General features: G+C 36.5%; 2 long non-coding RNA genes across 2 annotated transcripts in view; one reads left to right on the forward strand and one right to left on the reverse strand.

Annotated features, from left to right (window-relative positions):
* Positions 1-21,364, reverse strand: part of LOC121530329 — a 44,485-nt gene extending 23,121 nt beyond the window's left edge. Inside the window, exons 1-2 of the long non-coding RNA XR_005993908.1 lie at positions 21,041-21,364; positions 20,928-20,982 (exon numbers count right to left, since the gene is read on the reverse strand). This is a non-coding gene — a long non-coding RNA (uncharacterized LOC121530329). The remainder of the gene's footprint in view (positions 1-20,927; positions 20,983-21,040) is intronic.
* A 1,203-nt stretch (positions 21,365-22,567) lies between these two features.
* On the forward strand, positions 22,568-26,901 carry LOC108103552. Its single transcript, XR_001772227.1, has 2 exons — positions 22,568-23,320; positions 26,584-26,901. It is a non-coding gene; the product is annotated as an uncharacterized LOC108103552 (long non-coding RNA).

Raw genomic sequence — 26,901 nt, forward strand, 5'->3', positions numbered from 1 at the left:
AATGCAGTTTTGATAAGCATAAGAAAACACGCTCTACGAGGTATTACATTCCTTATTTGGGCCATTATTGGCCAAGTTATGAGCAAAACTCTGTAGGGTTTGGGGAAGCCAAAATTCGCATTTTCGATAAGGGGTACCATCATCAAAATTTTCGAAAAATGGCTAAATTTGGCATTTCAAACTGTGAATGCAGTTTTGATAAGCATAAGAAAACACGCTCTACGAGGTATTACATTCCTCATTTGGGCCATTATTGGCCAAGTTATGAGCAAAACTCTGTAGGGTTTGGGGAAGCCAAAATTCGCATTTTCGATAAGGGGTACCATCATCAAAATTTTCGAAAAATGGCTAAATTTGGCATTTCAAACTGTGAATGCAGTTTTGATAAGCATAAGAAAAGACGCTCTACGAGGTATTACATTCCTTATTTGGGCCATTATTGGCCAAGTTATGAGCAAAACACTGTACAGTTTGAAAGTACCAAAAATCGCATTTTCGATAAGGGGTACCATCATCAAAATTTTCGAAAAATGACCCAAATTGGGCATTTCAAACTGTGAATGCAGTTTTGATAAGCATAAGAAAACACGCTCTACGAGGTATTACATTCCCTATTTGGGCCATTATTGGCCAAGTTATGAGCAAAACTCTGTAGGGTTTGGGGAAGCCAAAATTCGCATTTTCGATAAGGGGTACCATCATCAAAATTTTCGAAAAATGGCTAAATTTGGCATTTCAAACTGTAAATGCAGTTTTGATAAGCATAAGAAAACACGCTCTACGAGGTATTACATTCCTCATTTGGGCCATTATTGGCCAAGTTATGAGCAAAACTCTGTAGGGTTTGGGGAAGCCAAAATTCGCATTTTCGATAAGGGGTACCATCATCAAAATTTTCGAAAAATGGCTAAATTTGGCATTTCAAACTGTGAATGCAGTTTTGATAAGCATAAGAAAAGACGCTCTACGAGGTATTACATTCCTTATTTGGGCCATTATTGGCCAAGTTATGAGCAAAACACTGTACAGTTTGAAAGTACCAAAAATCGCATTTTCGATAAGGGGTACCATCATCAAAATTTTCGAAAAATGACCCAAATTGGGCATTTCAAACTGTGAATGCAGTTTTGATAAGCATAAGAAAACACGCTCTACGAGGTATTACATTCCCTATTTGGGCCATTATTGGCCAAGTTATGAGCAAAACTCTGTAGGGTTTGGGGAAGCCAAAATTCGCATTTTCGATAAGGGGGTACCATCATCAAAATTTTCGAAAAATGGCTAAATTTGGCATTTCAAACTGTAAATGCAGTTTTGATAAGCATAAGAAAAACACGCTCTACGAGGTATTACATTCCTTATTTGGGCCATTATTGGCCAAGTTATGAGCAAAACTCTGTAGGGTTTGGGGAAGCCAAAATTCGCATTTTCGATAAGGGGTACCATCATCAAAATTTTCGAAAAATGGCTAAATTTGGCATTTCAAACTGTGAATGCAGTTTTGATAAGCATAAGAAAACACGCTCTACGAGGTATTACATTCCTTATTTGGGCCATTATTGGCCAAGTTATGAGCAAAACTCTGTAGGGTTTGGGGAAGCCAAAATTCGCATTTTCGATAAGGGGTACCATCATCAAAATTTTCGAAAAATGGCTAAATTTGGCATTTCAAACTGTGAATGCAGTTTTGATAAGCATAAGAAAAAGACGCTCTACGAGGTATTACATTCCTTATTTGGGCCATTATTGGCCAAGTTATGAAGCAAAACACTGTACAGTTTGAAAGTACCAAAAATCGCATTTTCGATAAGGGTACCATCATCAAAATTTTCGAAAAATGACCCAAATTGGGCATTTCAAACTGTGAATGCAGTTTTGATAAGCATAAGAAAACACGCTCTACGAGGTATTACATTCCCTATTTGGGCCATTATTGGCCAAGTTATGAGCAAAACTCTGTAGGGTTTGGGGAAGCCAAAATTGCATTTTCGATAAGGGGTACCATCATCAAAATTTTCGAAAAATGGCTAAATTTGGCATTTCAAACTGTAAATGCAGTTTTGATAAGCATAAGAAAACACGCTCTACGAGGTATTACATTCCTTATTTGGGCCATTATTGGCCAAGTTATGAGCAAAACTCTGTAGGGTTTGGGGAAGCCAAAATTCGCATTTTCGATAAGGGGTACCATCATCAAAATTTTCGAAAAATGACCCAAATTGGGCATTTCAAACAGTGAATGCAGTTTTGATAAGCATAAGAAAACACGCTCTACGAGGTATTACATTCCTTATTTGGGCCATTATTGGCCAAGTTATGAGCAAAACTCTGTAGGGTTTGGGGAAGCCAAAATTCGCATTTTCGATAAGAGGTACCATCATCAAAATTTTCGAAAAATGGCTAAATTTGGCATTTCAAACTGTGAATGCAGTTTTGATAAGCATAAGAAAACACGCTCTACGAGGTATTACATTCCTTATTTGGGCCATTATTGGCCAAGTTATGAGCAAAACTCTGTAGGGTTTGGGGAAGCCAAAATTCGCATTTTCGATAAGGGGTACCATCATCAAAATTTTCGAAAAATGGCTAAATTTGGCATTTCAAACTGTGAATGCAGTTTTGATAAGCATAAGAAAAACACGCTCTACGAGGTATTACATTCCTTATTTGGGCCATTATTGGCCAAGTTATGAGCAAAACTCTGTAGGGTTTGGGGAAGCCAAAATTCGCATTTTCGATAAGGGGTACCATCATCAAAATTTTCGAAAAATGACCCAAATTGGGCATTTCAAACTGTGAATGCAGTTTTGATAAGCATAAGAAAACACGCTCTACGAGGTATTACATTCCCTATTTGGGCCATTATTGGCCAAGTTATGAGCAAAACTCTGTAGGGTTTGGGGAAGCCAAAATTCGCATTTTCGATAAGGGGTACCATCATCAAAATTTTCGAAAAATGGCTAAATTTGGCATTTCAAACTGTGAATGCAGTTTTGATAAGCATAAGAAAACACGCTCTACGAGGTATTACATTCCTTATTTGGGCCATTATTGGCCAAGTTATGAGCAAAACTCTGTAGGGTTTGGGAAGCCAAAATTCGCATTTTCGATAAGGGGTACCATCATCAAAATTTTCGAAAAATGGCTAAATTTGGCATTTCAAACTGTAAATGCAGTTTTGATAAGCATAAGAAAACACGCTCTACGAGGTATTACATTCCTTATTTGGGCCATTATTGGCCAAGTTATGAGCAAAACTCTGTAGGGTTTGGGGAAGCCAAAATTCGCATTTTCGATAAGGGTACCATCATCAAAATTTTCGAAAAATGGCTAAATTTGGCATTTCAAACTGTGAATGCAGTTTTGATAAGCATAAGAAAACACGCTCTACGAGGTATTACATTCCTTATTTGGGCCATTATTGGCCAAGTTATGAGCAAAACTCTGTAGGGTTTGGGGAAGCCAAAATTCGCATTTTCGATAAGGGGTACCATCATCAAAATTTTCGAAAAATGGCTAAATTTGGCATTTCAAACTGTGAATGCAGTTTTGATAAGCATAAGAAAACACGCTCTACGAGGTTTTACATTCCTCATTTGGGCCATTATTGGCCAAGCTATGAGCAAAACTCTGTAGGGTTTGGGGAAGCCAAAATTCGCATTTTCGATAAGGGGTACCATCATCAAAATTTTCGAAAAATGGCTAAATTTGGCATTTCAAACTGTGAATGCAGTTTTGATAAGCATAAGAAAACACGCTCTACGAGGTATTACATTCCTTATTTGGGCCATTATTGGCCAAGTTATGAGCAAAACACTGTACAGTTTGAAAGTACCAAAAATCGCATTTTCGATAAGGGGTACCATCATCAACATTTTCGAAAAATGGCTAAATTTGGCATTTCAAACTGTGAATGCAGTTTTGATAAGCATAAGAAAACACGCTCTACGAGGTATTACATTCCTTATTTGGGCCATTATTGGCCAAGTTATGAAGCAAAACTCTGTAGGGTTTGGGGAAGCCAAAATTCGCATTTTCGATAAGGGGTACCATCATCAAAATTTTCGAAAAATGGCTAAATTTGGCATTTCAAACAGTGAATGCAGTTTTGATAAGCATAAGAAAACACGCTCTACGAGGTATTACATTCCTTATTTGGGCCATTATTGGCCAAGTTATGAGCAAAACTCTGTAGGGTTTGGGGAAGCCAAAATTCGCATTTTCGATAAGGGGTACCATCATCAAAATTTTCGAAAAATGGCTAAATTTGGCATTTCAAACTGTGAATGCAGTTTTGATAAGCATAAGAAAACACGCTCTACGAGGTTTTACATTCCTCATTTGGGCCATTATTGGCCAAGCTATGAGCAAAACTCTGTAGGGTTTGGGAAGCCAAAATTCGCATTTTCGATAAGGGGTACCATCATCAAAATTTTCGAAAAATGGCTAAATTTGGCATTTCAAACTGTGAATGCAGTTTTGATAAGCATAAGAAAACACGCTCTACGAGGTATTACATTCCTCATTTGGGCTATTATTGGCCAAGTTATGAGCAAAACTCTGTAGGGTTTGGGAAGCCAAAATTCGCATTTTCGATAAGGGGGTACCATCATCAAAATTTTCGAAAAATGGCTAAATTTGGCATTTCAAACTGTGAATGCAGTTTTGATAAGCATAAGAAAACACGCTCTACGAGGTATTACATTCCTCATTTGGGCCATTATTGGCCAAGTTATGAGCAAAACTCTGTAGGGTTTGGGGAAGCCAAAATTCGCATTTTCGATAAGGGGTACCATCATCAAAATTTTCGAAAAATGGCTAAATTTGGCATTTTAAACTGTGAATGCAGTTTTGATAACGCTCTACGAGGTATTACATTCCTCATTTGGGCCATTATTGGCCAAGCTATGAGCAAAACTCTGTAGGGTTTGGGGAAGCCAAAATTCGCATTTTCGATAAGGGGTACCATCATCAAAATTTTCGAAAAATGGCTAAATTTGGCATTTCAAACTGTGAATGCAGTTTTGATAAGCATAAGAAAACACGCTCTACGAGGTATTACATTCTTCATTTGGGCCATTATTGGCCAAGTTATGAGCAAAACTCTGTAGGGTTTGGGGAAGCCAAAATTCGCATTTTCGATAAGGGGTACCATCATCAAAATTTTCGAAAAATGGCTAAATTTGGCATTTCAAACTGTGAATGCAGTTTTGATAAGCATAAGAAAACACGCTCTACGAGGTATTACATTCCTTATTTGGGCCATTATTGGCCAAGTTATGAGCAAAACTCTGTAGGGTTTGGGGAAGCCAAAATTCGCATTTTCGATAAGGGGTACCATCATCAAAATTTTCGAAAAATGGCTAAATTTGGCATTTCAAACTGTGAATGCAGTTTTGATAAGCATAAGAAAACACGCTCTACGAGGTATTACATTCCTTATTTGGGCCATTATTGGCCAAGTTATGAGCAAAACTCTGTAGGGTTTGGGGAAGCCAAAATTCGCATTTTCGATAAGGGGTACCATCATCAAAATTTTCGAAAAATGGCTAAATTTGGCATTTCAAACTGTGAATGCAGTTTTGATAAGCATAAGAAAACACGCTCTACGAGGTATTACATTCCTTATTTGGGCCATTATTGGCCAAGTTATGAGCAAAACTCTGTAGGGTTTGGGGAAGCCAAAATTCGCATTTTCGATAAGGGGTACCATCATCAAAATTTTCGAAAAATGGCTAAATTTGGCATTTCAAACTGTGAATGCAGTTTTGATAAGCATAAGAAAACACGCTCTACGAGGTATTACATTCCTTATTTGGGCCATTATTGGCCAAGTTATGAGCAAAACACTGTACAGTTTGAAAGTACCAAAAATCGCATTTTCGATAAGGGGTACCATCATCAAAATTTTCGAAAAATGGCTAAATTTGGCATTTCAAACTGTGAATGCAGTTTTGATAAGCATAAGAAAACACGCTCTACGAGGTATTACATTCCTCATTTGGGCCATTATTGGCCAAGTTATGAGCAAAACTCTGTAGGGTTTGGGGAAGCCAAAATTCGCATTTTCGATAAGGGGTACCATCATCAAAATTTTCGAAAAATGGCTAAATTTGGCATTTCAAACTGTGAATGCAGTTTTGATAACGCTCTACGAGGTATTACATTCCTCATTTGGGCCATTATTGGCCAAGCTATGAGCAAAACTCTGTAGGGTTTGGGGAAGCCAAAATTCGCATTTTCGATAAGGGGTTACCATCATCAAAATTTTCGAAGAATGGCTAAATTTGGCATTTCAAACTGTGAATGCAGTTTTGATAAGCATAAGAAAACACGCTCTACGAGGTATTACATTCCTTATTTGGGCCATTATTGGCCAAGTTATGAGCAAAACTCTGTAGGGTTTGGGGAAGCCAAAATTCGCATTTTCGATAAGGGGTACCATCATCATTTCGAAAAATGGCTAAATTTGGCATTTCAAACTGTGAATGCAGTTTTGATAAGCATAAGAAAACACGCTCTACGAGGTATTACATTCCTTATTTGGGCCATTATTGGCCAAGTTATGAGCAAAACTCTGTAGGGTTTGGGGAAGCCAAAATTCGCATTTTCGATAAGGGGTACCATCATCAAAATTTTCGAAAAATGCCTAAATTTGGCATTTCAAACTGTGAATGCAGTTTTGATAAGCATAAGAAAACACGCTCTACGAGGTATTACATTCCTTATTTGGGCCATTATTGGCCAAGTTATGAGCAAAACTCTGTAGGGTTTGGGGAAGCCAAAATTCGCATTTTCGATAAGGGGTACCATCATCAAAATTTTCGAAAAATGGCTAAATTTGGCATTTCAAACTGTGAATGCAGTTTTGATAAGCATAAGAAAAACACGCTCTACGAGGTATTACATTCCTTATTTGGGCCATTATTGGCCAAGTTATGAGCAAAACTCTGTAGGGTTTGGGGAAGCCAAAATTCGCATTTTCGATAAGGGGTACCATCATCAAAATTTTCGAAAAATGGCTAAATTTGGCATTTCAAACTGTGAATGCAGTTTTGATAAGCATAAGAAAACACGCTCTACGAGGTATTACATTCCTTATTTGGGCCATTATTGGCCAAGTTATGAGCAAAACTCTGTAGGGTTTGGGGAAGCCAAAATTCGCATTTTCGATAAGGGGTACCATCATCAAAATTTTCGAAAAATGCCTAAATTTGGCATTTCAAACTGTGAATGCAGTTTTGATAAGCATAAGAAAACACGCTCTACGAGGTATTACATTCCTTATTTGGGCCATTATTGGCCAAGTTATGAGCAAAACTCTGTAGGGTTTGGGAAGCCAAAATTCGCATTTTCGATAAGGGGTACCATCATCAAAATTTTCGAAAAATGGCTAAATTTGGCATTTCAAACTGTGAATGCAGTTTTGATAAGCATAAGAAAACACGCTCTACGAGGTATTACATTCCTTATTTGGGCCATTATTGGCCAAGTTATGAGCAAAACTCTGTAGGGTTTGGGAAGCCAAAATTCGCATTTTCGATAAGGGGTACCATCATCAAAATTTTCGAAAAATGGCTAAATTTGGCATTTCAAACTGTGAATGCAGTTTTGATAAGCATAAGAAAACACGCTCTACGAGGTATTACATTCCTTATTTGGGCCATTATTGGCCAAGTTATGAGCAAAACTCTGTAGGGTTTGGGAAGCCAAAATTCGCATTTTCGATAAGGGGTACCATCATCAAAATTTTCGAAAAATGGCTAAATTTGGCATTTCAAACTGTGAATGCAGTTTTGATAACGCTCTACGAGGTATTACATTCCTCATTTGGGCCATTATTGGCCAAGCTATGAGCAAAACTCTGTAGGGTTTGGGGAAGCCAAAATTCGCATTTTCGATAAGGGGTACCATCATCAAAATTTTCGAAAAATGGCTAAATTTGGCATTTCAAACTGTGAATGCAGTTTTGATAAGCATAAGAAAACACGCTCTACGAGGTATTACATTCCTCATTTGGGCCATTATTGGCCAAGTTATGAGCAAAAACTCTGTAGGGTTTGGGGAAGCCAAAATTCGCATTTTCGATAAGGGGTACCATCATCAAAATTTTCGAAAAATGGCTAAATTTGGCATTTCAAACTGTGAATGCAGTTTTGATAAGCATAAGAAAACACGCTCTACGAGGTATTACATTCCTTATTTGGGCCATTATTGGCCAAGTTATGAGCAAAACTCTGTAGGGTTTGGGGAAGCCAAAATTCGCATTTTCGATAAGGGGTACCATCATCAAAATTTTCGAAAAATGGCTAAATTTGGCATTTCAAACTGTGAATGCAGTTTTGATAAGCATAAGAAAACACGCTCTACGAGGTATTACATTCCTTATTTGGGCCATTATTGGCCAAGTTATGAGCAAAACTCTGTAGGGTTTGGGGAAGCCAAAATTCGCATTTTCGATAAGGGGTACCATCATCAAAATTTTCGAAAAATGGCTAAATTTGGCATTTCAAACTGTGAATGCAGTTTTGATAAGCATAAGAAAAGACGCTCTACGAGGTATTACATTCCTTATTTGGGCCATTATTGGCCAAGTTATGAGCAAAACTCTGTAGGGTTTGGGAAGCCAAAATTCGCATTTTCGATAAGGGGTACCATCATCAAAATTTTCGAAAAATGGCTAAATTTGGCATTTCAAACTGTGAATGCAGTTTTGATAAGCATAAGAAAACACGCTCTACGAGGTATTACATTCCTTATTTGGGCCATTATTGGCCAAGTTATGAGCAAAAACACTGTACAGTTTGAAAGTACCAAAAATCGCATTTTCGATAAGGGGTACCATCATCAAAATTTTCGAAAAATGGCTAAATTTGGCATTTCAAACTGTGAATGCAGTTTTGATAAGCATAAGAAAACACGCTCTACGAGGTATTACATTCCTCATTTGGGCCATTATTGGCCAAGTTATGAGCAAAACTCTGTAGGGTTTGGGGGAAGCCAAAATTCGCATTTTCGATAAGGGGTACCATCATCAAAATTTTCGAAAAATGGCTAAATTTGGCATTTCAAACTGTGAATGCAGTTTTGATAACGCTCTACGAGGTATTACATTCCTCATTTGGGCCATTATTGGCCAAGCTATGAGCAAAACTCTGTAGGGTTGGGGAAGCCAAAATTCGCATTTTCGATAAGGGGTTACCATCATCAAAATTTTCGAAGAATGGCTAAATTTGGCATTTCAAACTGTGAATGCAGTTTTGATAAGCATAAGAAAACACGCTCTACGAGGTATTACATTCCTTATTTGGGCCATTATTGGCCAAGTTATGAGCAAAACTCTGTAGGGTTTGGGGAAGCCAAAATTCGCATTTTCGATAAGGGGTACCATCATCATTTCGAAAAATGGCTAAATTTGGCATTTCAAACTGTGAATGCAGTTTTGATAAGCATAAGAAAACACGCTCTACGAGGTATTACATTCCTTATTTGGGCCATTATTGGCCAAGTTATGAGCAAAACTCTGTAGGGTTTGGGGAAGCCAAAATTCGCATTTTCGATAAGGGGTACCATCATCAAAATTTTCGAAAAATGCCTAAATTTGGCATTTCAAACTGTGAATGCAGTTTTGATAAGCATAAGAAAACACGCTCTACGAGGTATTACATTCCTTATTTGGGCCATTATTGGCCAAGTTATGAGCAAAACTCTGTAGGGTTTGGGAAGCCAAAATTCGCATTTTCGATAAGGGGGTACCATCATCAAAATTTTCGAAAAATGGCTAAATTTGGCATTTCAAACTGTGAATGCAGTTTTGATAAGCATAAGAAAACACGCTCTACGAGGTATTACATTCCTTATTTGGGCCATTATTGGCCAAGTTATGAGCAAAACTCTGTAGGGTTTGGGGAAGCCAAAATTCGCATTTTCGATAAGGGGTACCATCATCAAAATTTTCGAAAAATGGCTAAATTTGGCATTTCAAACTGTGAATGCAGTTTTGATAAGCATAAGAAAACACGCTCTACGAGGTATTACATTCCTTATTTGGGCCATTATTGGCCAAGTTATGAGCAAAACTCTGTAGGGTTTGGGGAAGCCAAAATTCGCATTTTCGATAAGGGGTACCATCATCAAAATTTTCGAAAAATGCCTAAATTTGGCATTTCAAACTGTGAATGCAGTTTTGATAAGCATAAGAAAACACGCTCTACGAGGTATTACATTCCTTATTTGGGCCATTATTGGCCAAGTTATGAGCAAAACTCTGTAGGGTTTGGGGAAGCCAAAATTCGCATTTTCGATAAGGGGTACCATCATCAAAATTTTCGAAAAATGGCTAAATTTGGCATTTCAAACTGTGAATGCAGTTTTGATAAGCATAAGAAAACACGCTCTACGAGGTATTACATTCCTTATTTGGGCCATTATTGGCCAAGTTATGAGCAAAACTCTGTAGGGTTTGGGGAAGCCAAAATTCGCATTTTCGATAAGGGGTACCATCATCAAAATTTTCGAAAAATGGCTAAATTTGGCATTTCAAACTGTGAATGCAGTTTTGATAAGCATAAGAAAACACGCTCTACGAGGTATTACATTCCTTATTTGGGCCATTATTGGCCAAGTTATGAGCAAAACTCTGTAGGGTTTGGGGAAGCCAAAATTCGCATTTTCGATAAGGGGTACCATCATCAAAATTTTCGAAAAATGGCTAAATTTGGCATTTCAAACTGTGAATGCAGTTTTGATAAGCATAAGAAAACACGCTCTACGAGGTTTTACATTCCTCATTTGGGCCATTATTGGCCAAGCTATGAGCAAAACTCTGTAGGGTTTGGGGAAGCCAAAATTCGCATTTTCGATAAGGGGTACCATCATCAAAATTTTCGAAAAATGGCTAAATTTGGCATTTCAAACTGTGAATGCAGTTTTGATAAGCATAAGAAAACACGCTCTACGAGGTATTACATTCCTTATTTGGGCCCTTATTGGGCAAGTTATGAGCAAAACTCTGTAGGGTTTGGGGAAGCCAAAATTCGCATTTTCGATAAGAAAACACGCTCTACGAGGTATTACATTCCTTATTTGGGCCATTATTGGCCAAGTTATGAGCAAAACTAGGGTAGGGTTTGGGAAAGCCAAAATTCGCATTTTCATCAAAATTTTCGAAAAATGGCTAAATTTGGCATTTCAAACTGTGAATGCAGTTTTGATAAGCATAAGAAAACACGCTCTACGAGGTATTACATTCCTCATTTGGGCTATTATTGGCCAAGTTATGAGCAAAACTCTGTAGGGTTTGGGAAAGCCAAAATTCGCATTTTCATCAAAATTTTCGAAAAATGGCTAAATTTGGCATTTCAAACTGTGAATACAGTTTTGATAAGCATAAGAAAACACGGTCTACGAGGTATTACATTCCTTATTTGGGCCATTATTGGCCAAGTTTTGAGCAAAACTCTGTAGGGTTTGGGGAAGCCAAAATTCGCATTTTCGATAAGGGGTACCATCATCAAAATTTTCGAAAAATGGCTCAATTTGGCATTTCAAACTGTGAATGCAGTTTTGATAAGCATAAGAAAACACGCTCTACGAGGTATTACATTCCTCATTTGGGCCCTTATTGGCCAAGCTATGAGCAAAACTCTGTAGGGTTTGGGGAAGCCAAAATTCGCATTTTCGATAAGGGGTACCATCATCAAAATTTTCGAAGAATGGCTAAATTTGGCATTTCAAACTGTGAATGCAGTTTTGATAAGCATAAGAAAACACGCTCTACGAGGTATTACATTCCTTATTTGGGCCATTATTGGCCAAGTTTTGAGCAAAACTCTGTAGGGTTTGGGGAAGCCAAAATTCGCATTTTCGATAAGGGGTACCATCATCAAAATTTTCGAAAAATGGCTAAATTTGGCATTTCAAACTGTGAATGCAGTTTTGATAAGCATAAGAAAACACGCTCTACGAGGTATTACATTCCTTATTTGGGCCATTATTGGCCAAGTTATGAGCAAAACTCTGTAGGGTTTGGGGAAGCCAAAATTCGCATTATCGATAAGGGGGTACCATCATCAAAATTGTCGAAAAATGGCTAAATTTGGCATTTCAAACTGTGAATGCAGTTTTGATAAGCATAAGAAAACACGCTCTACGAGGTATTACATTCCTTATTTGGGCCATTATTGGCCAAGTTATGAGCAAAACTCTGTAGGGTTTGGGGAAGCCAAAATTCGCATTATCGATAAGGGGTACCATCATCAAAATTTTCGAAAAATGGCTAAATTTGGCATTTCAAACTGTGAATGCAGTTTTGATAAGCATAAGAAAACACGCTCTACGAGGTATTACATTCAAATCAATTGTGGTGCCCTCGATGATGTACTGCATCCAACTATGGGGCTTGGCTTCGGATTCTAACGTTATGAAAATTCAAAGGGTTCAAAACCGGGTGTTGCGCATGATTGCAAATGCGTCTTGGTACGTCAGAAACAAAGCTCTAGAAGATGACCTCCACATTCCCTCTATTAGGGAACAGATAAACAGGCACTCGAGCCGGTACAACGATCGTCTCACAGCTCACACAAACCACCTAGCCTCCTCGCTGGTTTACGCTACTATTAGAAGACGTCTAAAGCGATGGCATCCAGCCGATCTCTGGACAAGAGGACGCCAAACTTCTCGAGTCCTAAAGCAGTAATTTATCATTAGCATTTAGCATTGATCTCTAGTTATATATTTATAAAAATTGGTTAATTTCCTTCCTGTTATGTATTTATGTTATTTGTTCTTTGTAGTATTCAACGTATTATAGCCATTAAGTTGGCTGATTGACGTTTAATAAATGTATTGTTATATCAAAAAAATAAAAAAAAAAGTTTTGATAAGCATAAGAAAACACGCTCTACGAGGTATTAAATTCCTTATTTGGGCCATTATTGGCCAAGTTATGAGCAAAACTCTGTAGGGTTTGGGGAAGCCAAAATTCGCAATTTCGATAAGGGGTACCATCATAAAAATTTTCGAAAAATGGCTAAATTTGGCATTTCAAACTGTGAATGCAGTTTTGATAAGCATAAGAAAACACGCTCTACGAGGTATTACATTCCTTATTTGGGCCATTGGCCAAGTTATGAGCAAAACTCTGTAGGGTTTGGGGAAGCCAAAATTCGCATTTTCGATAAGGGGTACCATCATCAAAATTTTCGAAAAATGGCTAAATTTGGCATTTCAAACTGTGAATGCAGTTTTGATAAGCATAAGAAAACACGCTCTACGAGGTATTACATTCCTTATTTGGGCCCTTATTGGCCAAGTTATGAGCAAAACTCTGTAGGGTTTGGGAAGCCAAAATTCGCATTTTCGATAAGAAAACACGCTCTACGAGGTATTACATTCCTTATTTGGGCCATTATTGGCCAAGTTATGAGCAAAACTATGTAGGGTTTGGGAAAGCCAAAATTCGCATTTTCATCAAAATTTTCGAAAAATGGCTAAATTTGGCATTTCAAACTGTGAATGCAGTTTTGATAAGCATAAGAAAACACGCTCTACGAGGTATTACATTCCTCATTTGGGCTATTATTGGCCAAGTTATGAGCAAAACTCTGTAGGGTTTGGGAAAGCCAAAATTCGCATTTTCATCAAAATTTTCGAAAAATGGCTAAATTTGGCATTTCAAACTGTGAATGCAGTTTTGATAAGAATAAGAAAACACGCTCTACGAGGTATTACATTCCTTATTTGGGCCATTATTGGCCAAGTTATGAGCAAAACTCTGTAGGGTTTGGGGAAGCCAAAATTCGCATTTTCGATAAGGGGTACCATCATCAAAATTTTCGAAAAATGGCTAAATTTGGCATTTCAAACTGTGAATGCAGTTTTGATAAGCATAAGAAAACACGCTCTACGAGGTATTACATTCCTCATTTGGGCCATTATTGGCCAAGTTATGAGCAAAACTCTGTAGGGTTTGGGGGAAGCCAAAATTCGCATTTTCGATAAGGGGTACCATCATCAAAATTTTCGAAAAATGGCTAAATTTGGCATTTCAAACTGTGAATGCAGTTTTGATAAGCAGAAGAAAACACGCTCTGCGAGGTATTACATTCCTTATTTGGGCCATTATTGGCCAAGTTATGAGCAAAACTCTGTGGGGCTTGGGGAAGCCAAAATTCGCATTTTCGATCATCAAAATTTTCGAAAAATGGCCCAAATTTAACATTTCAAACTGTGAATGCAGTTTTGATAAGCATAAGAAAACACGCTCTTCGAGGTATTACATTCCTTATTTGGGCCATTATTGGCCAAGTTATGAGCAAAACTCTGTAGGGTTTGGGAAGCCAAAATTCGCATTTTCGATAAGGGGTACCATCATCAAAATTTTCGAAAAATGGCTAAATTTGGCATTTCAAACTGTGAATGCAGTTTTGATAAGCATAAGAAAACACGCTCTGCGAGGTATTACATTCCTTATTTGGGCCATTATTGGCCAAGTTATGAGCAAAACTCTGTAGGGTTTGGGGAAGCCAAAATTCGCAATTTCGATAAGGGGTACCATCATCAAAATTTTCGAAAAATGGCTAAATTTGGCATTTCAAACTGTGAATGCAGTTTTGATAAGCATAAGAAAACACGCTCTACGAGGTATTACATTCCTCATTTGGGCCATTATTGGCCAAGTTATGAGCAAAACTCTGTAGGGTTTGGGGAAGCCAAAATTCGCATTTTCGATTTCATCAAAATTTTCGAAAAATGGCTAAATTTGGCATTTCAAACTGTGAATGCAGTTTTGATAAGCATAAGAAAACACGCTCTACGAGGTATTACATTCCTTATTTGGGCCATTATTGGCCAAGTTATGAGCAAAACTCTGTAGGGTTTGGGAAGCCAAAATTCGCAATTTCGATAAGGGGTACCATCATCAAAATTTTCGAAAAATGGCTAAATTTGGCATTTCAAACTGTGAATGCAGTTTTGATAAGCATAAGAAAACACGCTCTACGAGGTATTACATTCCTCATTTGGGCCATTATTGGCCAAGTTATGAGCAAAACTCTGTAGGGTTTGGGGAAGCCAAAATTCGCATTTTCGATTTCATCAAAATTTTCGAAAAATGGCTAAATTTGGCATTTCAAACTGTGAATGCAGTTTTGATAAGCAGAAGAAAACACGCTCTGCGAGGTATTACATTCCTTATTTGGGCCATTATTGGCCAAGTTATGAGCAAAACTCTGTGGGGCTTGGGGAAGCCAAAATTCGCATTTTCGATCATCAAAATTTTCGAAAAATGGCCCAAATTTAACATTTCAAACTGTGAATGCAGTTTTGATAAGCATAAGAAAACACGCTCTACGAGGTATTACATTCCTCATTTGGGCTATTATTGGCCAAGTTATGAGCAAAACTCTGTAGGGTTTGGGAAAGCCAAAATTCGCATTTTCATCAAAATTTTCGAAAAATGGCTAAATTTGGCATTTCAAACTGTGAATGCAGTTTTGATAAGAATAAGAAAACACGCTCTACGAGGTATTACATTCCTTATTTGGGCCATTATTGGCCAAGTTATGAGCAAAACTCTGTAGGGTTTGGGGAAGCCAAAATTCGCATTTTCGATAAGGGGTACCATCATCAAAATTTTCGAAAAATGGCTAAATTTGGCATTTCAAACTGTGAATGCAGTTTTGATAAGCATAAGAAAACACGCTCTACGAGGTATTACATTCCTCATTTGGGCCATTATTGGCCAAGTTATGAGCAAAACTCTGTAGGGTTTGGGGAAGCCAAAATTCGCATTTTCGATAAGGGGTACCATCATCAAAATTTTCGAAAAATGGCTAAATTTGGCATTTCAAACTGTGAATGCAGTTTTGATAAGCAGAAGAAAACACGCTCTGCGAGGTATTACATTCCTTATTTGGGCCATTATTGGCCAAGTTATGAGCAAAACTCTGTGGGGCTTGGGGAAGCCAAAATTCGCATTTTCGATCATCAAAATTTTCGAAAAATGGCCCAAATTTAACATTTCAAACTGTGAATGCAGTTTTGATAAGCATAAGAAAACACGCTCTTCGAGGTATTACATTCCTTATTTGGGCCATTATTGGCCAAGTTATGAGCAAAACTCTGTAGGGTTTGGGGAAGCCAAAATTCGCATTTTCGATAAGGGGTACCATCATCAAAATTTTCGAAAAATGGCTAAATTTGGCATTTCAAACTGTGAATGCAGTTTTGATAAGCATAAGAAAACACGCTCTGCGAGGTATTACATTCCTTATTTGGGCCATTATTGGCCAAGTTATGAGCAAAACTCTGTAGGGTTTGGGGAAGCCAAAATTCGCAATTTCGATAAGGGGTACCATCATCAAAATTTTCGAAAAATGGCTAAATTTGGCATTTCAAACTGTGAATGCAGTTTTGATAAGCATAAGAAAACACACGCTCTACGAGGTATTACATTCCTCATTTGGGCCATTATTGGCCAAGTTATGAGCAAAACTCTGTAGGGTTTGGGGAAGCCAAAATTCGCATTTTCGATTTCATCAAAATTTTCGAAAAATGGCTAAATTTGGCATTTCAAACTGTGAATGCAGTTTTGATAAGCATAAGAAAACACGCTCTACGAGGTATTACATTCAAATCAATTGTGGTGCCCTCGATGATGTACTGCATCCAACTATGGGGCTTGGCTTCGGATTCTAACGTTATGAAAATTCAAAGGGTTCAAAACCGGGCGTTGCGCATGATTGCAAATGCGTCTTGGTACGTCAGAAACAAAGCTCTAGAAGATGACCTCCACATTCCCTCTATTAGGGAACAGATAAACAGGCACTCGAGTCGGTACAACGATCGTCTCACAGCTCACACAAACCACCTAGCCTCCTCGCTGGTTTACGCTACTATTAGAAGACGTCTAAAGCGATGGCATCCAGCCGATCTCTGGACAAGAGGACGCCAAACTTCTCGAGTCCTAAAGCAGTAATTTATCATTAGCATTTAGCATTGATCTCTAGTTATATATTTATAAAAATTGGTTAATTTCCTTCCTGTTATGTATTTATGTTATTTGTTCTTTGTAGTATTCAACGTATTATAGTCATTAAGTTGGCTGATTGACGTTTAATAAATGTATTGTTATATCAAAAAAATAAAAAAAAAAGTTTTGATAAGCATAAGAAAACACGCCCTACGAGGTATTAAATTCCTTATTTGGGCCATTATTGGCCAAGTTATGAGCAAAACTCTGTAGGGTTTAGAGTAGCCAAAATTCGCATTTTCGATAAGGGGTACCATCATCAAAATTGTCGAAAAATGGCTAAATTTGGCATTTCAAACTGTGAATGCAGTTTTGATAAGCATAAGAAAACACGCTCTACGAGGTATTACATTCCTCATTTGGGCCATTATTGGCCAAGTTATGAGCAAAACTCTGTAGGGTTTGGGGAAGCCAAAATTCGCATTTTCGATAAGGGGTACCATCATCAAAATTTTCGAAAAATGGCTAAATTTGGCATTTCAAACTGTGAATGCAGTTTTGATAAGCATAAGAAAACACGCTCTACGAGGTATTACATTCCTTATTTGGGCCATTATTGGCCAAGTTATGAGCAAAACTCTGTAGGGTTTAGAGTAGCCAAAATTCGCATTTTCGATAAGGGGTACCATCATCAAAATTTTCGAAAAATGGCTAAATTTGGCATTTCAAACTGTGAATGCAGTTTTGATAAGCATAAGAAAACACGCTCTAAGAGGTATTACATTCCTTATTTGGGCCATTATTGGCCTAGTTATAAGAAAATCTCTGTAGGGTAGCCAAATTTTAAAATTTTCGAAAAATGGCCCAAACCTGACAAATTTGAATGATGGCACCCCTTATTAAATATAATCTACAATCTTTTTTACTTTTACTATAAACTTAAATCTTTTACAAAATATTATTTAAATTTTAAAGAAAATGTTTATATTAAAACATAATTAAGTTAAAAATTATAATTCCTCAGCAATATTTTCTAACCTACTCAAATTCCCCAGAAAAAAAACCAAACAAAAAACAGAAATTCCTTGATGCCAAAAGCTCATCTTTTGTCCCATGTCAGCATCTTTTTTTGTCTGCAGTTCATTAAGAGTCGACTTGGAGGCTTCTCTTTCCTCATTTTTTTTTGGACCAGTATCTGCATCTAAGTGCGGCTATAGCTTTGGCTATATCTCTGTGTGCGACTGTCATTTGAGCGCCATTTATGCGGCACATTCAACATTATCAGCATTTATTCGACTCTCCTAGCCTGTTTTTCTTTTTGGGGTTTTTTGGTTTTTATTTCGCTATTTTTCCAGCGTAATTTCATAGCCCAGTTAACGTGGCTAGGCGGAGGGGTAGTGGAGAGGGGTAGATGGTGAATGTGTGGTACCACCCTGACAAGTGTTGTTGTTTTTGCTGTTCTTATAGCCGCCAACACTGATAACAATGTTGGATGATGAAAGCCATTGATGGGACCTGCAGCAATGACGTAGACTCATGATGATGATGATGATGGGCTATGGGGACAATGATTAAGCAGGCGATGATGAGGAACAGAATGATGATGATGATGATGGCTATGGTGTCTGGTTTACAAACACTAAAAGAAAAGTTCTATAGTTAAGTTTGTTCTATTTGTTAAGGTAAAGTAGAAGGAGAAATATCAAATATTTTATTTTTTAATTTTAACTTTCACTTTTTCTAACTTGCTGTTACAGTATCTAAAGATTCATTTCATGGTCAGATAAAAATAAGCAAAAAGGTGACAGTTTTCAACCTATAGCTTGACCCATTTAACAAATATATCTAAAAAAGAAGCCCTAATCCCCAGTATTGTTTAATTTTCTGCTAAAAGTTAAGTAAATTTGCTTGGAAAGCAAGTTGTATGGAAAATTTAAGATGTTAGGAAACAGAATTGGCTACAGAAAAGTAAATTTTCCAGTTTTCTTAGCTAGTTTACAGCAGTTTCTTAGAACAGTTTATCAAAATAAACTAAACCTAATAATAATCATTGTTTTTCATTTCAAATATTTAGTTTTTACACAATTTCTCTAACAAAAACTGTATCAAAGAGATGATCCTTTTTTCACCGTGCCCCACAAGCACATAAAACGCACACAAACACCACAGAAAGCTTCATATAAAGCATATAAAGTTGCGCTTTATCAACAATGTGTCCAATTTATGGTGGGCGAATGCCATCTACGAGTATGTACGAGTGGGAAAGGGGGTGCTGTTGCTGGTCACATAGCTGGCGATCTACCCATTTAACCCCTCCTGCCACCACTGACTCCTTTTCCATCACCACGAATCTCGCACTCTTTCGTCTCGTTCTTATTATTTTTATTGCTCGTCGGACGCACTTAGGCAAAGTGCAGTAACCCTGTCCCCTTGTCAACCCAGCGCCCCCCTTCTCTTAGCTCTTCTTTAACCAACCATTTTGGAGGAGAGGAAGGGGGGCGGAGTTGGAGGAGGAGGCAGGGAGACCCAAAAAGATAAGCAAGAGGAACACGAAAAAATCAGATTTCATTGTAATTGATTTCTTTGATGCGCGAAGCAGGGAGACTTTGGAAATCGAAAAGATATTAGAAACGACTAACAAATACCTTGTAATTTGTGTCTTAAACATAATAAATGATAATAAGTTAAAAGTTAACTTAACTTTAGTAAGAAAAATAAAGATTAAAACATAAGTAAATGTAGTTAAGGTCTTAAAGTTTCTAACTAGAACAAATTCTTACCTCAAAAAAGTAAAGCCTTAACTTAGTCATAACTACCCAAAAAGAGTATAGGATAAGAAGCCCTGGGTGAGCAAAAGAAGAAGAAGATAAGGTTTGGTTTTTTTCAGGGAGTTGGGGGAAAGTATTTGAGGTCGTCGGTACTTTACACCTTTTTTTTTGAGGTTACAATCAACTAAGACAGACTAAAATTAGAGCACAGCGTTAGACAAACAAGTCTTCAACGCCTTCGCTTTCACTCCCTGCCCCCTGGTCCACTATAGATAGACCTCTCTGTCTAACCCTGGTACTGGCATCTCTTTCTATGGCTGCTGCGACGTCGACTGACAGATGCCGATGGCAGTTTGTCGTGGCTGCCGCTGTCAATTAAGTCAAATATGATCGAGTGCGCGGCGTCATAAATCTCATACAACTGTCAAATTTTAGACAACTTCAGACTGCGACACAATCCACAACTTACACTGTACAAAAAAAGACTAATTTTAATTCAATTTTAGTTTAAAAGAATACGAAAAATAACCTTTAATTAGAAAGTAAAAGTTAATGTTAAATCTGATCTATTAGCAGAATCTTAAGAACTTTGAAAGTCTAAAATTCATATTGATTAATTAATTAGATTAATACTTTACAGCTTTTCTAACAGTGCACCATTCTGTTGGTGTGTGTTTGCCGAGTGTGTGACAGTGTGTCCAAGTGCAACACCCAACTATGGGCAGGCAATTGCAACTGCAACTCCAACTGCAGCCGCACATTTACAGCAATTAAGCCAAGACATAATCAAGGGTTATGGATGGGGGTTATGCGGTGGATGTGGCCGAGGCAGTACCAATAGCAGTGGGTCGGTAAGTGGGGGTGTGCGGGGTGTTGCACATTGTCTGGGAATCAAACCGAAGAATGTTTAATTGTTTGCCTTTGATTTATACTCGCGGTCCATGGGCACTGCAAATGTATTGCAGTGGGAAATCGAAAAATGGTCAGTCAAATATTACAGAAAATATTGATAAATATTGAAATGGAATTATGAATGCTTTCAATTTATATTTAATAATAAATTTGAAAGTGCAAGTATTTTGGCAATGAAAATAATCAAAATATTAGTTTACGGACACTAATCATGATTTCCCATTTAAATCAAGGTTCTTATTACGCTTTCTTGAATTTTAAAATCTAATGTTTACCTTTTTTCCCATAAATACATTTTCCAACACAGATTTCATTTTTCCCGCATACATTCTAAAAATTATACATACTTTTTACATATTTATGTAAATTTGCAAACATATCTACATACGTATCTCCATACGCCTTCACTCGTCCCGCGGCTTTCACTTGTCCCGCGAAGCACCCTTTGCATTTTGGCTAAGCAATAGTTTAATTCACCATGTCAACAAAACTCAAAACTCATTGCTGGTATCACTTTTAATGTATTATTAAAACAATATACACAATTTAAATGCAAAAGCAATAAAGTCAATGCCGCTTCGACTGCAACTCTTTAAGAATGAAAACGGAATGACCGAAAATGCGTATAGATAACTTAAAAACGCCGGCGCAAAGAAGAGGATTACTGTTAGATTTCCTTGCACAGATCTCGCCATCTCTTTTTCCTTGTCAACACTTCTTCCTCTTTTCCAAAGCAGAGCAAAATACTACACAGAAAAAAAAAGAGGCCACTTCTTAAAATATAATATAACATAATATATATTGATTTCCTTAGTTATATATATCTTAAAAATACAATAATTTTTTAAACATATTCTATAGTTTAAAAATATATATATTTATATAATATATAATATTTTCCTAAGTTATTTTATCCTTAAGTAAACAAATATTTACTACACATTTTTTATTTTATAATTAATATTAATTTACTTATTTAATATCATTACTCATATATATATATTTATGGAATGTTAGTCCATTTCCTATCCTAACTTTTTTTAAGTGATTGATTTGAAGGGAACGAGAGAAACGAAATGAGAGAGGAGAGGTAAAGCGCAGATCTTTGCAAGCTTCACCTCCCTCGCCTATCGACAGAGCTAACTGTTGTTTTCTCACTCGTTTGTCAGTCTGAATGAATTGCAACCGCGAAAGGGTGCTTGCTTACATTAAATGTGTTTTTAGTTTTGAAAAGTGTTAAAAAGTGTAATAAAGTATTAAATTAATTAACAAGAAGTGATCGCAGGGCTGTGCTTTGTAATTTGTAAAACATAAATTGTGTTAATAGTGAATTAAGCTGTTTGCTGTACGAAAATGGAAGGGGTGCTCCGCTGGACAAGTGAATGTGTTGGCGACACCTTACAAATACATACATACATACGTATGTACATACATATGTGTGTCAGTTTGTATGTAAGTGCATTTGAATTTGGCTGGCCCTATGGGTAATCGCAAGTGCTACGTTTCATGAGGTAAATCAAGGTAAAATAGCTTAATGCTAACTAATCCCAATTAGAATATTGAATAATATTGAAAACTGAGTTATGTAAGTAGCGCTAAAATATATTATGTATTACTCGTACATAATTCGGTTTGCATTGACTTTTGTTCGATTTGGTCAACGGATAACAGGCGCTAGGGCAGCAAAGAGGATTACAGTTAGAAATGCTTTTGCACAGATCTTTGCCTTCCATCTCCTCCTATTTCGTCTTCTCTTCTCTGTCAAAGCAAAGTATAACATTTTTGGTGTTGGAATTGCTTTGTGGGTGAAGAGAGAAACGTAATGAGAGAAGAGAGGTAAAGTGCAGATCTTTGTAAGCTTCACCTCCCTCGCCTATCGACAGAGCTAACTGTTGTTCTCTCACTCGTTTGTCAGTCTGAATGAATTGCAACCGCGAAAGGTTGCTGGCTTATAGTAAATTTGCGTTTGGTTTTAAAGTGTTTTAAAATGATATAAAAAGTGTTAAATTAGTAATTAAAAAGTGATCGCAGGACTGTGATTTGTAATTTGTTTAAGATTAATTGTGTTAATAGTGAATTTAGTGGATTGCTGTGCGAAAATGAAGGGGGTGCTCCGCTGGACAAGTGAATGTATATATGGATGTATGGATGTGTAAGCGACGCCTTACAAATGTGTATGTATGTATGTTAATGCATGTGCATGTGAATTTGGCTGGCCCTATTCATATGCATACATACATATATATATACATATATATGTACATACATGGGAATTCGCAATCGTTACGTTTTGTAACAAAAATCAAGGTAAAGAAGCCCAATTTTAACTACTCCCAATTAGAATATTGAATAATGATGAAAATTTAAGTATGTAAGTGGCGAAAAAATGGATTTTTCTATTTCTTTTGTGAGGTTTCCTTAGCCTTTTGCTTGGCTTGCCGAACGGCTAACAGTTATTCTACCGCAAGTACTTTTTTGTTTGCTAAATACAAAGACAGATCGGCTGAGCAAGTGGAAATGTGAGTATGTATTTTATTTTTAAAAACTTTTAAAGACATTTGAATAATTTTCACAGGAAAATTTTATGCAAATCGGAAATAAGATGTTTTGTGTGGAAAAAGGAGGTGCAAATATGCAATAAATAACAATAAAAACCTGGAAATGTAAGGTAAGTGGCCCTGAAATTGATCTATCTTGTTAAAATTAAAATATAAGGATATTTATTATATTTAAGTGACGCAAATTAAGGCTTTTAATGTATTATTTTTTGTATGCTTTTGAGGAAAATGATGTCACCTTGGAAGAGAATGTTTCTTATATTTATAGGATAATATATGTACTTTGGTTGATCCATTTCAGCTCCCGCACTTCACTTTCGGGTGCAATATTTCTTTCTGGGCAATGACTTCGCCTTCATCCATAAATATATAGACCCTCTATACCTTATTGAGCAATTGCGAAATCGCTGTCCAGGAACTAATATTGCATCCGAAAAATATGAGCGCAAGCTGATATTGATTCGCCAAAGCGAATTGTCCTTTAAGAAGGAATTAGTCTACCGTGACGTGGAAAGTCTTAGCTGCGACGATCTTGAGCTTATGCTATTCCTTAGAAATCTTTATTGGCCTTAGGAATTTTGTTCTAGTCCATGGCAAGGATTTTATTAAGTCATCAAGCGTTCACATCAGTTAAAGGTGAAAGATTCCAGAAAAGCAAAAGCCAATGTGGTCCGATTTCTGGAATTCTATAAGCTTAAATATTGTTGTCGGTCGTTTAATATGACATTTATAATATCTTTACCTTTATGTAGTGAGTTTTAACTTCTTATTTTTAACATTTTTCACAATTTTGTTGATTTTTTGGGATTGAAAAACATCTTTACTGTTTGGACTTCGATAGTGAAATAATTTTTCACTTCGTTTGACAGTTAATGGCATGGCCAACTTTGGTTAGTTTAAAATCAAATCAAAAATGTGGCAATATCAGGAGCATATGAATTTGTTTCGAATTGCCTTACTCGGCTCGTTGTACGATTTATGGATGTGGAAAGATGTAACATTTCTAGAGTTCTATATATCGTAAGATTAGTCAGTTGCTTATTAGATAATTTTGATTTTCTATACATTACCTTTACCTTTTTATTACCTTTTCATTTACCTTTTTTACTGAGACAAAACAAACTTTATTTCACACGAAATTTCAAGGCCAGTTGAGAACATTTCGATTTCCCCGATTTCTATAAACCTAAATGCTGTTATAAGGCGGTTCCATAGAAAATTGGAAATCTTTTGAAATTTTTTTAATTTTGATTTTAAACATTTTTCACAATTTTTCTTTAGTTTATTTTTGGATCTAAAAGTTTTCCTTACTGCCTGGACTACGGAAGTGAACTAACTTTTTACTAAGACAAAACTGAACTCATGTGACATGAAAAGCCAAAGCCAAACTTGGTTTAAAATCGATTTCAAAATTTTGTCATACTAAATCAGCTTTCTAGTTTAAAAAGGTGAACACCTCTAATAGAGGGCGCAAATCCTTAACAGAATGATGGGTATTTGTTAGTAGAGAATAAGGTTTCTTGCTTCTGAATATATTTTTACCACAATTTTCATTTCATATTAGCAAGTCAAAAGCCAAAAACCAAAAAATTCATAATAACACCAAAAACTAGTCATTCTTTGGCTCTTTTTTTGGTAAATGTATTTATGTTTTGGTTTCCATTTAGTTCCATTCACTAAACCGAAACGGAAAGCAACATTTTTTTTTTTGGAGCACTCGTCGGGTGACTTGAGGTGACTATAAAAAATGAAAAATGAGAGAAGTAGAAAAACAAAAAAGGAAAACCCCCTCTTGCCAACAGACACGTAAATTATACAATTTAGCTGATAATCATATGGTTGGAATATGGTGGGCGTGACGGGTAGTGAATGGCAAATACAGGTGAAAAACCCAGGGAGTGAGAGAGTTTAACTAAGTGAATATTTGCTCTGAATAAATCAGCAGTTAATTCTGAACGTTATAAAGGCAGTTAATTGAATATTTGTTTTTAAATTAACATAAAGTAAGAATTAAGTGAGAAGTTTTTTGGGCAATAATTAAAAGTATGTTTTTATTAGGAAATCAAAAGGAGGGTATAGGGTAAGGAGTCGAGGGAAGGAGAAGGTTAAGGAGAAGAAGTTGACAACGAGGCCAAGATCATAGCAGCCACGATACCGATCGCCAGAGCCAAGTGAATAAGCCAACTCAAACTCCATTGGAGAACGGCGGCCAATTCAGCTTTTAAGCTTTAACAAAAAAATAACTAAAAAACTGCAATGCAAAATGCGATGAACGGATTGATTGAATCGCATTACACGAACTAACTTCGCACCACAGTGGTTATTGCTTATTGGGCAACCTAGAACCATGAACATGACCCATCAATCGAAGGTTTTTAGTTAAAGGTTAAGCCAGATTTTCGATCTTAAATGTCTTTCTGTCTGTTTTTTTTTTGGTTCTAACTGACATTTAAGACTTTGTTTTTTTTGTGTTTTTCATTCCAAGACCATTTTATAGCCTATAATTTGGTCTTAAATCATAAAAATAGTAAGCCTAACTTGGTTAGAAAAATGTTTTTGAATGGATTAACTAATGTTTAGCTAGTTATTGAAAGCAGATGGTGGTGATATATGGTGTTTAAGGAGAGAAATAATTATTTAAAAGCTGCTTTTTGTTGGTTATTAAAATGTTAGGATTGAAGGTGAAACAGAATCTTAGTTATTGTTTGAAAAGTTGATGGATTTTAACCCAATTTTAGAACTATTTTAGGGTGTTATGCCTCTTAGGAGCTTGTGTTTATATTTTTAGTAAATTTTATTTACAATTTTGGTTAATATTCTTTACTTTTAGTTAGTTTTTAGTAAGTAAAATTGTATTTTTGTTACAGAAAAATGACAGAGATTCGGATTATAACTTCTAGCTTCCACAGTTTATGGTCAATTCCTAATAAGTCAAAGATTAGGTGATAAAATTTCAGTTTTCTCAGCTCCTAAACTTAATTTTTCTGTTAGTTAGTTTATACTTTATAACCAATTTCTAACAAGCCAAAGATTAAATAATAGATTTTCAGTTTTTTCAGCTCTTTAACTTTATTTTAAATGTTTTTTTTATTACTTTATAATTTAAAAGGTTTAGATTACAAATTATATTATAGAAATTTGATGTATTTATTTCCATAATAATTCACCAAACCTTTTTTTTTATCTTTCCACTTAACTAACCTTGTAAGCCTCCTCGTTTACTGGCCATATTAGGCAACTTTAATCTGGATTAAATGGGCTTATTTTGTCAAAAACATTTCAACAATCTTAAGGTTCGCCTTAACCACCTAATTAAATTTTCAATTTGGATTTTTAGTATCTCTCTCACTTTGTTTTTTTTCTGTCTTTTTAGGAATGTGTTTTTAATTTGTTTTTGGGGCCCACTGTGCCTGGTTAAGGCCACAAACCGAGTGGCCCAATATGCATAGATCTTACCAGAAACACTGCGCCCTCCCCCCTACGATCCATTGAGTCCAAGCCGTCGGAATACTTTGCATCCAAAAATGTTTGTAGATTACTGCCATGGCTGTGAACAGCATGATGCCATCAGCCGGGCCACAAACATTGACCGCGACTTGGACTCCAACTTCAACTTCAAGCTCTAGCTCTAGCTCTGAAGTCGAGGCTTGAACTGTGACTGGGAATGGGAATCGGGGATCGGGTGGAGTTA

The sequence above is a fragment of the Drosophila eugracilis genome, unplaced genomic scaffold (assembly GCF_018153835.1).
Source record: "Drosophila eugracilis isolate 14026-0451.02 unplaced genomic scaffold, ASM1815383v1 contig_1317, whole genome shotgun sequence".
Taxonomy (NCBI): Eukaryota; Metazoa; Arthropoda; class Insecta; order Diptera; family Drosophilidae; genus Drosophila; species Drosophila eugracilis.